We start from the raw sequence: 13,722 nt of genomic DNA, 5'->3' as shown, positions 1-13,722 counted from the left end.
AGGGCAAGATCACTACTACTCAACTTTACAAGCAGCTCTGAGCCCTGTTAGAGAAACACAACCATAAAAGCATCTCTGATTAGATTGCTGCCGATGCAGCAGCTCTTAATGCCATAAGCTGTGTAGCAAGCACAGGCAAACACGACCACACAAAAGGGGTCAAGTGTGCCATCCTCCAGAGCTGTCAGGTCTCCAGCTAGGCCACTGAAGCTATTGGCAGCTGGCAGAACATGACAACCTTCAGGCTTTTTACATTACCCTGAAGAATACAATCAGTCCACATTAAACCCAAAGGCCACATTCACAAGGTCTTCCTCAGCAGCGTGCATCTCAGCCACAGACATTTGTTCTATAATATACAATGCACATGCACGCACACATATAGATTTTTCTCAAAGTATCAGCCATACATTCTTCACTTTTGCCCTCAGAAACAAGGCTGTTGCCCTTTTTGCTCTTAAACCTACCAGCAATACTTTACTGTCAACATTTTGGAAAGCAATCGCCACAAACAAAGCAGCCATACAGGTAAATACAGAAAGCTCTAGTCTTTAAAGGCCTCAGGTTCTTAGCTGAGCAACCAAGAAACTCGGGATAAATTTGGGACTTTCCTTTTGATTTTAAATGGAAATGTTATCACCTGGTAGTCACTCTCCTCTCCTCACTGCTTTGACTACATATGGATTTTTTTCCTACATCTGTATCGAAGCATCATCCCTGGGGGCACCAGCAACGTTTTTAGGTCTGTGACAGATAACCATGTCCCTCCAATTTCTCGGCTAAAAACTTCCTAAATTCACCTAGCTCAGCACTCCGGGGAGCCAGCCAGATAGCAGTTTGCTTAATAAAAGTTGCCTTTATACAAAGATCTAAATCCTATTTTCCAAGAACTGCCGGGGGATTTTCAGGCTGTAATCCACCTACTGATGACCCTCCACAGCAAAAAAACACTTTTATGTTTCTAGGTGGGATTTTTTTGTTTGAGAATAACACCAGCTTTTTCTGGTGGCTCTGGGAGAGGGGGATGCGAGAGCACCTCAGGATTGCCACAGGCAGAGAAAAAAGGTTGAGCAGTTTTTTCCACACCTGCTGCACAGCCAGTTATCAGAGATGACAGAAGAAGAGGGATCACTGAAGAGGCTGCAATTCTTGGAAATTTTTTCTCAGGTTCAGCATGGAAATCTGAATGAACCGACAGGTCTCTGAAGGAGCTTGGGAAGCCCTTTTTGCTACTTTAGAGGCAGACTCTTCTGTTATCCTATCGCTGTGCAGAGCATCCAAGTCACTTCCCAGGCAAGTCCTGGGGACTCCCAGCTGTGCTGAGAAATCTTCATCCTGATGTGGATGAGCCACCGTCTCACCCTCCTGCCACAAGAAACTGTCACCTGGATAGAAACGAGGCTGGTACGACAGGAATATTTAAAGCTACGAACAAATATCCATCAATGGTTCAAAATATTTGAGGAATATTTGCTCGTCTCTAGGGCCCAGAAAACCATATTGTACAAAGCTCCTCTTCCTGAGAAGAAATTCGCACTGGGCCTTTAAGCCTCGGGAACGCACGCGATGGATTATTAACAAATGTGAGTGGAAGGGTAACTCAGTTTAATGTCACCTTTGTATACACACAGGCTTCCATCCTTTCTTCACAGAAAGATTATCCTCCCCACAGATAGATGCTGGAAGTCATCCAAGAATTTAAGAACATTCTTTCATTCACAGGTGGTTTTGGAGCTTACAACAGCAGTGCTTACTCTGGAAGATGATGAGGGAGAGAATTGCCTTGGCCCTTCAATCAGCTTTTGCCCATTTCGCATCAAATTGCAATCTGATAATACTCCGTACAAACTAGAACACTCTAATACAAACAGAAATGGCTCCAGCAGCCAGAAGAAACACTAATGACAGAAATTAAATGGAAAGACACCGAAGCATGCAGCGCTCCTCACTGTCTTGGTGGACAAGTTGAACATGGGTCTGCAAGTGTGGCCCTATGGCAAAGTGGGCCAGCAGCATCATAGTGTGTGCTAGGCAGAGGGTTGCCAGCAGGTCGAGGGAAATGTGGTCATTCCCTTCCACTCAGCACTGGTGAGATACTTCTGGAGTGCTGTGTCCAGTGCTGGGCTCCCCAGAGCAAGAGAGATATGGACATCTTGGAGGGTGTCCAGCAAAGGGCTGTGGAGATGACTAAGGGGTTGGAGTGCCTGATGTACAAGGCAAGGCTGAGAAAGCTGGGGTTGCTTAGCCTGGAGAACACTCAAGGAGACCTTAACGATGTGTGCCAATACCTGATGGAGGAAGTAAAGACAACAAGACCAAACTCTTCTCAGTGATGCCTAGAGTCAGGATGAGAGGCAAAGGGCACAAAGCAAACCACAGTAAATGAGCACTTTCTGCAGCTCTTGTCTCCTTCCAGAGCAACATCCCACGCAGCAGCAGAGACTTTCATGATCATGGCATTGACACTGGAGAAATCAACGCTTAATTCTCATCTCCACCTCTCATCAAGCCACTTCGCTGGGATCAGTGACAGGAGTGAGAAAGGCCCTGTTCTCCTCGCTCAGAAATCCAGGGTATGAGGCTGAATTCACCAATAAAGCTTCAGGAACAGCAGACAGAGAGGGATAATATTTGAAAACTCATTGAGCTGCTGACAGCAGTCTAACAAAGGATCATTACAAAGACATGCAGAAGCTGTGACCAGGATGCAGCAAGTGAGTCCAGGACTGAGAGACCTTAGTTACAACAGCAGGATGAAGTGGAGCTAAAATCCATAGCAGCTAAAAAATTATGACCTGACAGTGATACCAATTCTGGAGGGACTGAGGAGGGAAAAGAAACAACAAAGCTACTTAAAACCATATCAAACATACAGAACAAGGGCCATGAGCTTAAAGATGTGGAAAGGTTGTGCCACAAAGGAGCAGAGGTGGAAATAAAGAGAAGTAAAAACAAAACAACTGCAATGGAGATAGCAATAACAGTGAGAGCAGGATAAAAAAAGAAGCTGGACAAGAATACTGACAAGTCAAAAACATTGATCCTCAGCTTCCTTAGCCAAACAAGACTGGAAACAGGGTACCAGTTGGGCTCCGGGGAGGATGGAGAAAATTCAGACAGGCCATCTACTGTTCCCTCTCCTCCAGACAAAGTCTGGGGATTGTTCATGCATACGCTGTTACATTGATAGCTGTTGCTGCAAGGTGTAGAAGTTTGACCAGGGAAGAATCAGGTTTATAACATCTAGAGGCACCTTAACATACTTCTCACATGGAAATAGTGCAATGACTCTGCAAACAAATACCTGTCCTGCAGTTTTTTCAATGGCAAAGGAAGATGGTCTGTGCCACCAGGTTTTTTATCCTCACTTATCCAGCCCCAGAAGAACCCCACTCAGACTGAGAGCCCAGATATGTCTCAACACCTCTAGCAGCCTGTGTTTCTCAAGTAAGTGCCAAGATCAAAGAAAGAAGGGAGAAGAAACCCACAGGATTTTCTGCTTTAGGACAGTTGGATTGTCTTAAAGCCAGTGTTGAGGAAATTATATAAGCTGCCCTTTCTGGCCTGGGAGATGGCCTCCTCTTTGCTCTACATCTATTTCATCAGATCAAAATTACTCCTGTTGCCAAGATATTTGAAAGCAAATTGCCAAAAAACTTCAGTCACTATCCCCAGCTACTGATTCCCCGACAGGACCCAGTACCCAGTCTGATTCTCACCAAGACATGATTTGTAGGCACAACATCCTGACCAAGATGCCTCAAGAGGGAGAGGCAGTACATAACCCAGGAAATACTACATGCAAAAAACCCAACAAGACTTAGTAGATTCAATCCTTTTTCATTCGGAGGTAACTTCCATATTCATTTGGACCCCAAAAGTATGTGGAGGAACAGGAAGCAGCAATTAAATGGTGCAAGCACGGGGTGAGAACACGTGTGTCTGATACCATCCCATGTCAGTGACTTTGACAGGACAAAGCTTTGGAGAGGGTTTCAGCCACAGACGGAGAAAATGCTGCCCCAGTGAATCACAATGCTGGGAAAATTAATTAGCTCCTGTTAAGTCAGCTATAAGCATACACAGCTCCGTGCCCACCCAACCTTTTATCATTATTACAGAATCACAACATAATCTGCCACCGCAGTCTTCCCAGACCAAAGCCAGGACTGAAATAGTAGGGCCTCTGGCTGTGGAGAGTGTGCTGCCGTTGTAAATGTGCACAGAGAGACGGCTGCAGCTCAGAACTGAGATGAACCTCTCCAGCAGCTTCATCAGAGGCATCTCTGCTTCCAGGGAAGGGTTCTGACTGGGAGATATGTGCAATGGCAGGACTGTGAGGGCAAGAGGCATCCAGGGTGGAAAAGGGTGGCAGTGATGAATTTGGGGATAAACACACTGTATAATTTCAGGAGAGGCAAAGAAGTCAGAAGCACGATACCTGCAGGTCAAACCCAGAAAAGAGTAACAGCACTGCAGACTGGCTGACTTGCAGAAGCCTCAGGCTGGAGCTGAGGCATATTTGCAGACTTAAACAGGAGATCAAAGCACACTGAGGACTTGGCTCAAGCCTTTTCCAGCTAAGGGAAGAGAAACCTTTCTTACCTGTGACAGCAGGTTAAATGCTATGATTTTCAGCCTAAGGAATTGCCTCCTCTTCAGAAGAGACAGACCTGATAGTCCTTCTGATTTGGACTGTTCTGGGTGGGGGTCAGCTGGCTGTTCCCAACCACCGGCAGCCTGGACTGCTGGATGCCAGCATGTGTGCCCATTCATTTCTGAGCAATGTGGATGTTGACCTACATGCATCAGGAGTCTTCCAGACTCATAGTGTATGATTAAAGGGTCCAGAGCAGGGTCCCCAAACTTCCAGCTTTTGTTTGTCATAGCACTGAGAGCATTTAGCTGAAAAGTCTTTTTTTAAAGCTTCCTAGGCAGGTAAAGATGGGCATCAGGAATAGAAGTGTCCTTGCATTACAGTAGCCCGTTCACCATGCCCTGCCTCCCCTTCTTCTCTTGCAGTCTAAATTTTTAGCTAACCCTGTGCACCCTTCATTAGGAGGCAGTCGTCCATCTGTGTCCTACACCAGCGTGCAAATATGCTGACATGCAAAACGCATGTTTTCCCGCTTGCAGGAAACACGCTGTGTAATGAAAGCATCTCCCAGCAGGAGGGACAGAACTTGTGTGCCAATTACCTTGGCACGCACCATGGGATCAAATGGGGCAAGAGCATAGCAGTAGATACAGCAAAGCTGAGATTTCCTGCCAGCCTCTGCACTCAGCTTAATACTGCCTTGTAATGAAGTCATTTTGGCCTGCAAGACACACAAGCAGATGGGCTGTCATTCAGGGGCTACCGTCTGCACCATCCGTTCCTTGGGGTTTGAACTTTATTAAGGTCGGTGTTTTACAAACGCAATCAAGGAAGCAAGCTTGAGAGATATTGTGACAGCAATAAAAGTGCGTCCTGCTTCATCAGCGCTTCTTCAAAAATTAGTGTAAATGTCCTCAGTGGCAAACAGTGTTTAGTGCTGCTCAGCGCAGGAGAGGGAGGCAGGAAAAAGAGACTACACAGGGTTTTTAAAAATAAAATTCAAAGCAAGTTTGCCACAACGACTAAATCACAAGCAACTGCCTCCCTATAGTGCCCCGCTGCATGAAACTCCTTCCTGATATAAATCAGTGCCATATCTAACCAAATATAAAAGCTGTGCCTCTCTTGCTGCATAGTTTACCTTACTCCAAGACGTTAGCAAAACTAGCATCTTCATCTCTTCAGACAATTGCAGTATCTCACCTTACACTGCAGCATGCAGCCACACCATGGGTTTGTTGCTTATAACGCCACCACAGCCACCCATCAGCTCTACAGTGCCTGATGTCACTGTACCATCCTATTCTTGTTTTGCATCTTCTTTCCCTGCACTGCCATGGGGACTTGAGAGCAAACTGCATGGTGAACCTTAAAAATCAATTCCAATTATGAAACCTCATTTTCACTGCTTCCAAAGTATTTTGTTCTAGATAAACGTTCAAATTTTTCTCCAAAATGAGTTTTCTTTTCTTCTTTTAAACAAAATTATATGAGACGATTTTCGAATTTGTGAAAGTGTCTGGGGAAGAAGGAAGGAGGAACAATACATATTCTCACAAATTTTCTTAAAAATACCCAAACAGACAGATAAATAAGAAAGTAAATAGCATCACATTTGGTGAAAAAAATGCCTCAAGGCTTGAAACTGGGCAGCATGGCCCCAAAATACTAGTTTGATTTTCCTGAGAAAAAGGGCAACTGAAGCAAAAAGAAAATAATTCTGCATCAGCTCTCCAGAGCATCCTTGCACAGCAACCGATCCAGCTCCCTTCTTGCAGGGAGGAGAAATCACACCCCCGTATTGACTTCGCCGCACACTCTCCCTGCCAACCCTGATAAGTTCATGGTCTGCTGTCCCTGAGCTGCTGCTGGGCCAATTTGCATGAGCAAAACTGTAAATGTCACACTGAAACACGCACAGTAATATTCTCCCAAAGCAAATAAAGCTTAGGACAAGTAAGCAAAGAAAATTACGCCCACAAAGCAGTTGTAAATCAGCCCCTTTCCAGGCTTTTTGCAAGTTTTGTTGCCTCGTAAGTATTCAGCAGATTCGAAGATTTCACGCAGACAAAAATCTAGCATTTTCCTACTTTCTCACCATGAAATTAAAGTCCTTACAGCACAAAGGGTGCCATCACTCTGTTAACATAGGACAAGGGACACCTCCCTTCTGAGGTGGAAAGTATAAGGATCCCCCTTCCTGCCTCTGGAAAACCCACACAGAGTCATAGAATTGTTTAGGTTAGAAAAGACCTTTACAGTCATGGAGTCCAACCATTAACGTAACACTACCAAGTCCACCATAAACCACATCCCCAAGCGCTGCATCTACACATCTTTTAAATCCCTCCAGGGATGGTGACTCCACCACCTCCCTGGGCAGCCTGTTTCAGTGCTTGACAACCCTTTCAGTGAAGAAATTTTTCCTAACATCCAACCTAAACCTCCCCTGGCATAACCTGACACCGTTTCCTCTGGTCCTATTGCTTGTAACTTAGGAGAATGACCCCCACCTGCCTACACCCCCCTGTCAAGCAGCTGTAGACAGCAATGAGGTCCCCCCAATCGTCCTTTTCTGCAGGCTGAGCAACTCTAGTTCCCTCAGCCACTCCTCATAAGATTCATGTTCCAGACTCTTCCCCAGCTCTTTTGCTCCTCTGTGGATGCACTCCAGCACCTCAATGTCTGTCTTGTAGTGAGGGGCTTCATTAAACACCAGTAGTTTAACTGGGAGACAGACAGAGATTCACCCCACAGGACTGGAGGCATTTAACTGGGATGCTGAAAATGGAAATAGTAACTAGTCATCCTGGGCCCTTGCTGGGGCAGAGAGATGTCTCCAAAGGACGATTTGCTCCTCTGAGGTCAGCCCAGTGCAGGTGCCTTTCACACGCTGCAGACTGAAAGGGGAGGTTGTGTGGAGGTTAATGTAGATGCTTCAGGACCAAAGTTTGGTGGGCTGAACCTGGGGTGTGAGACATCAGCTTTTAATGTAAAGTCTCCAAGGAGTAGGGAATCTCTCCTGTCCTGGGGAGCAGCAGCTAACAACTCTCCAAATTAAAAACTATTTTATTTTACTTCTTTCTGTGGGAACTAACCAGAATGTGCCTACATATAAATCCATTGCTGGTGAGGAACCAGCAGACTCTCCACAGCTGCATCAGCCCAATGAGTAAATAAAGCAGAATCCAAATAAACCATTTCCACTAATTGGCACAAGCCACCTAGCCCACACTGCACCAGCAGAGCGCACCGTCCCTGACTGCACAGTTCCTTTCCTCTCAAGCTTTCCCTAATATGTTTTCAAAGGCTGAAACTCTCTCACTACATCCCAGGTAATGGAGAGTAAGATGGGCAAAACGTATATCACTGCCTTGTGACCAGTCTCAGTGCTATGCACAGTCAGCCGTAAAGAAAGACGGTGTTTAAGACGACCCTGGCAAGGGTCAAAACTACCTTGTGGTAAATCATTCATTCACCTGCTTCCTGAAACTTGCTCTTCCAGATCACTGATGTTCTGGGTGAGGCTTACAATGGATATTTTTCCCCTCTCAGTACAGGATCACTTAGCTCTGGCAGATACATCTGGTGATTCCTGAAGCAGCAGGGACAGAGCTAACAAGGTGGCTGCAGTGCAGCCCTCAGCCCGGGGGGCTCAGGGACAGGCTAGGACAGTGGAAGGACAAGCTGGAGTGGGACAGAATGGGCCTACCCTATCCCTCATATCAAAGCAAAGACTGATTTCTCTCCATGCATCTGAGCAAGCCAAGGATTTTTATCAGCTTCTCCTCTCCCCAATTTCTTCATCAGTCCCTTTTCTCCAAAAAAACTCACCCTCTTTACCTCTTTTGTATCAGCTTTCCTTACACTGCTGTGCACAGGCTCAGTGTGTACCTAAGGTAAAAGCTCCTGAGAGCACATAAAGGCACAGAATTACTTTTCAGCAAGCAGTAAACTGAGATTGTGACCAACGTGCCTCGTGTTATGCAAATACACAGTGCTGGATAAACAATTATGCAAAGCCAGCCCCTAAGTGGACAAACTATAGTGCATGTTACCACGGTGCCTTTCAGGGAACGTTGAACCATGCTCTGATTTTACAGCCTTTCCTTCCACAATATGCTCATTTCCAAGCTAAAGAAACAATCTGAAAACAGGGAAGAGAATTTCAGGGTAACTGGATAGAAAAAGAAAAGGAAAATGCGCATGTAGCTTGGAAGCTGCTCTCCAACCCTCCAAGCTCCTTTCCAGTGTGCCTAAAGTTCTCAAAAGTTTGTTTGGGGGGAAGAAAAAAAAAAAAAAAAAAAAAAAAAAAGTGCAATTAATCCATTCCACTTTCCCAAAACTTCCCAACATATAAAACTCGGCATAAATCTCCTTCATGGAGTTACTGTAGTGCCTTCAGCAACCTTCTTGCATCTCTGGAGACATTCAGCTGCACTAAGGTTCCTCCAGCACGAGGGACTCAGCCAAGGAAAAAGAATTTCCTCATGTCCTTCCTCTCTCTCACACTGAACAAGCAATAGCACGGCCCCAAGGATGCTGCCGTGAGGAAGGAGTTTAGGCAATACAGGACTGATTCAGCAGCTTGGTACCTCACGCGGAAGCGCTGGGCTAACATGACCTGTATCTGTTGGGAGAGAGGAGATGCAGAGGTGAGGGAGGTAAAACATAGCCCTAAATAGTTTTGTACCATCTCATGAATTCTCTTTAGAGTTATGTCAAATGTGGGAAGCAGGTGGCATAAATGAAAAAGCTCAAGAAAGGTCAAGCCTGGGAGGAATTGAGCAAGAAGCTTTTCATGCAGGGAAGAACTGATCTGAAACAGCCTCTTGCCAGAGGCAACCAGGCAAGAAAAATCAAGTAAATAGCTTTGAAGGAATTGGAGGATAGAATTCATCTTATTTTAAGCGTAAAAAAAATGAGGTATGTAACCTAGGCTTGTCACCCAGGCTCCTTCAACGGCAGAAAGGGAGAAAGGCACCTTAGAAGGCAAGTAATCCTGGATACCTGTGAAAGTGCCTGTTAGCATGGATCCTGGATCTGTCTCAAACATGCTCAGAGAGATGAAGTTAGGCAAGGAAAATCCCAACCTTAATCACCGCAGAGCTCCTGGGAAGGTGACAAACATTTGCCAACATGAATTTAATGAGGTGTCTCCCTGGAGCAGCAACCCACCAACAGGTATTAAGAGAGACTATGTGGATGTGAGGCTGGCCGTCTGCCAGCTTCAGCCAACCAGCAAAACTCAGCAAAACCAAACCAAACCAAGACGGTCTTTACTAGCCTTTAAATACCCGAGGAGGGAGGGGGGGTATTGAAAAAAGATGGAAAAATACAAGGAAAGATGATGGACACTAAATGCAATAAACGAAAAAAATACATTATCTTCAGTTCCTCTTTGCCTGGTTCTGTAGTAATTTCAGAAAGAATCGTTAGGTTATGAGATAGATTTTATTTATTCCTGATAAAAGAGCAATGCTACATTTTTGACAAGAGTTCTTCAATATGTCACCTGAGTAGTTCTAATAACAGATAATAAAAATGAAATATGATAGGATTCCTAAGAAGATCACAGCTGTGAACCGGGGAAGCTATTTCATAGCTCTTCCTTAGGAGGTAGCCAGATTTCCTAAGGATAACAAGTAAGTTTTAATCAGTCCCTTTGCAAAGGGTGTGGGGTAAGTTTTCAGGATGTGGCTTTATTCCCGTCTTAGCTGTAGGTGTTACTTAAGAATCAAAGTAAAGCGAGAGGCTTATAGCTGGATGAAGGCAAACTACCTCTGTAGCTAAGTAGCAGTGGAAAGCAATGGTGCAGGGGTAGGAAAGATGGTGAGTTTTATTGTGAGCACCAAAGACTCTGCAGCTGCAGAAGGAAAAAGCACCTCATCATCATGCTTCAGGGTCCAACGTCAGTGAGAAGATACTCTCTCTGCCATTAGACAGCACCATGTTGGGAGCAAAGGGTAAAGTGTTTTCAGGCTTTCCCTTATCCTATTAATCTGTCATTACTGGAAACTAGATTTACTCAACCGTCCCGGGTCTAGTTCTTACTTTAGCTATACAGACATAAATGTGGCATTAGCTCTCTAGACCCTTGGACTGATCCTGGCTGTAGGCCCATGCCATTCTGAAGGCAGCCTGGTCTTGCACAGCCCAAATTGCCTGTTAGTTCTCCATGGATTTACATTTGCACAATGTCTGTTATGGGGTGCCATGAAAGCTGGCTGCGAAGAAGAAACACATGAGATGCTTAATGAAACCATCCTTCCATGTATCAACTCTATACATTAAGGCATCAAATCTGCTGTTGCTTCTGTTAGGTCAGCTTTTGTTGGCCTTTGTCTTTTGTATTAGTTTCTCCTTGCTTTTCAAACACACTTCCACTGTCCTAACAGAGCTCCTCCACCACTAAAACCCCTACAATCAGACTGCAAAGGAGTCAGAGGGAAACTTTCTTTGCTGTTGGCTGCAGCCAACAGAACAGAAATGCTGTGGAAAGTGGCAGTGATTATGCAATACATAAATCATAGGGACAGTATTTTCTCTCTTCCCTTTGCACAGATCCCATACATCACCGTGACTCAGTGCAGTTCTCCCAGTAGGGACGAATTCCAACTTCTAATGCACTTTCCATCTGATTCCTCCATGATAACAGATGGGTCGCTGTCCTGAGATATTGCATTTTGATAGTAATATATTAAATACCTCTGTGTTTCAGAAAAATTTGGTTTGGGGACCCAGCATGAATCTCATTTCAGTGGTTTGAGTTGTGCGTTTTACCACTGATGAGAGAAAACCCCTTCAGTCCAATGGCTATCATCTTGCCTCCCCTTCTCCTCTAGTATTTCTGGTTGTTTCACCACTCTTCCTAGATGTGATAAATCACATAAATTTAATTTAGAGATTATACCCCTGGCTTTGAAGGCAGACAAGGTTAGCTCACTGCTTGTAGCCTGCTAATCTTATAAAACTCCTCCGTTCCCACTTGGCTGAAACTGTTGTTGGGGAGTGAAGGGAGAGCAATATCTATTCTACAAAGTGTTTGGAACTTTGTTGGACACTTGCAGATGGCATCCTGGCCACTGTCCAAACTCTCGTACAGCTGCATAAGGGCAAATGCTGTAATGCTGAAGATTTTCATAAGCCCCACGCTATTGCAAATTCTATCTCAGCAGCACGAAGCTGGTGCTACCATTTCCAAACTCTTCCCAGCCTTTCTGATCAGTTACAAATTTCTCTCAGATACAAGATTTTCCTCAAACCTAAGTAGTTCCCATTGCACTACCTCCTTGTGCACGTTTGTTTGTGACGATTGCTGCCTTCTTTCTATGAAACTGGAAGCCAGGACTCCTTCGCTAAAGCACCACTAGCTCTGCAGAAGAGGTGCATGAGAAAGGAGAATTCCTGCTGTCTGAAGGAGAGCATGGTTTCTTGCCTGTAAGAAGAGCTTTTGGCCCCAAGCCGAGGGTTAAAAATAGTGACCAAGCACATTCTCCATGCAATTTTTCTTTTATTTATAAATTCCCTTTCTAAGGAAACATGTATCACCAGTAGGGGATTAAAATCAGCTGTTTCACGGGCATCCCAGGTGGCTGTCTTTCCCCTCTTTTCCTAATATTTCCTTTAGGCTTGGATAGTTTTTATTGGGTTTTTTTCCTCTTTGCTCTTTCCCACGCCTGAACAGTCCTTGGCTTTGGCAGGCACAGAGACAGCAGTTTTATGACATGCATTTTTTAATGTATCAAAACATACTCTTTTGATTAATTTTTTAAAAAGCAAACTCTGCTCACTCAAGTTTAATATCTTTCCCACTTCAACTGAACATAACAGAGTTCCAGGTGTTGCTGCTGTTAAAAATCTTTAAACAAAACCCTCATCTTCAGAAATTAACAGGGCAAAACCAGCAGCTTCCTAGATATCCAAACCAAGAGATATTTCTGGACTTTTTGAGAAATGGCTCAGAGTGTTCTTCAGTGATGACAGTTTGGCATATTTGATAGACATTTATGTGAAGCTATGATAGCTGTATGAGCCCAATAGCAGCTGCCCAGATAATTCACATTAGTAGGTCCCTACAGCTCCGAGTACCAGGAAATGTGCAGAAATCACACACTGACCTCAGACAAGCACGCAACGTTCTCCTTACTTAGCAAGTCAGTATTTCTACATCCAACACCAAGAAGAAATTGCCTCCAGTCAAAAGCCTACATGTTCTTTGCTGGGTGACCATCTGAGATGGCCTTTAGGAAAAAACATAAGGAAGGGAGGGAGGGAACCATCACTTCAGCCAGCCCTGACCATCCAGGACTCCTCCAGACAGGGTGCCAGGGCAGTGCTGCTGCTGCTGCTTTGCCAGGACATCAGAGAACAAGGTGATTTGCAAGCAATTCACATACGTTCACTTTGATCTTTCTCACAAACTTGAGTAACCTCACTAGATTTTAATCAAGTTCTTTAGAGCTTTAACCTACACTTTTAATGCATTGAAGTTAGGCATCTCAGCTTGTTTCAAGCTTTACACACAAGAAGGTAACAAGTATTACACTCTTTTTTTTCCCCCTTCAGTTCAATGAAGAAAACGTTGGACAAGGGGAAAACATTTTGTTTTACCATTTCTACAGTGGATTTCCCTTGGATCTACCTACTCTTACAAATACTATAACATTTTAAGAAAGATTTGAATCTGAAATGAAGGAGACTTACCAGACAGGACCAGAAGGAGCATCTCATGCACTGGAGAAGACTGTGATCAGAAGCAACAGAGAAGTCAAACTTTGCATCTTGGTAGAGTGCAGAGGACCACACAACAAACCCAGATCAACAGCATCGATAAGAGTAAAGCATGGAGGGCCTAGAAAGAAAAATCAGGACATTTTTTTTAAAAAAACCCACACATCAGATTCACAGGTACAAGCCAAGGTCTCAGCTGAACAAGTAAAGAGGCATCTTAATATAATTTTAGCCTAACTTCCTAGTGAAGGAAGTGGCTGAGCACATATATATTAGCAATCCCTCTTAAATTATTTTGGGAATTTTAAACCACATTTGAAGAGGGGAGAAGAATTTCAGAGATACCCAAATCTGACTTGTCCCACCAGGACTGGAAGCCAGGGAGAAGAGAG

At 44.5% G+C, this 13,722-nt stretch overlaps 1 long non-coding RNA gene across 3 annotated transcripts in view; it reads right to left on the bottom strand.

Annotated features, from left to right (window-relative positions):
- Nucleotides 1-13,722, bottom strand: part of LOC121093188 — a 186,983-nt gene that overhangs the window by 89,162 nt on the left and 84,099 nt on the right. For all 3 annotated transcript variants that reach the window (XR_005829519.1, XR_005829521.1, XR_005829520.1), the window contains exon 3: nucleotides 13,304-13,451. This is a non-coding gene — a long non-coding RNA (uncharacterized LOC121093188). The remainder of the gene's footprint in view (nucleotides 1-13,303; nucleotides 13,452-13,722) is intronic.

Source organism: Falco naumanni, chromosome 8 (assembly GCF_017639655.2).
Source record: "Falco naumanni isolate bFalNau1 chromosome 8, bFalNau1.pat, whole genome shotgun sequence".
In the NCBI taxonomy this organism is placed as follows: domain Eukaryota; kingdom Metazoa; phylum Chordata; class Aves; order Falconiformes; family Falconidae; genus Falco; species Falco naumanni.
The sequence above is the reverse complement of the archived record's forward strand: the minus strand, read 5'-3'. Positions and strand labels throughout refer to the sequence as shown.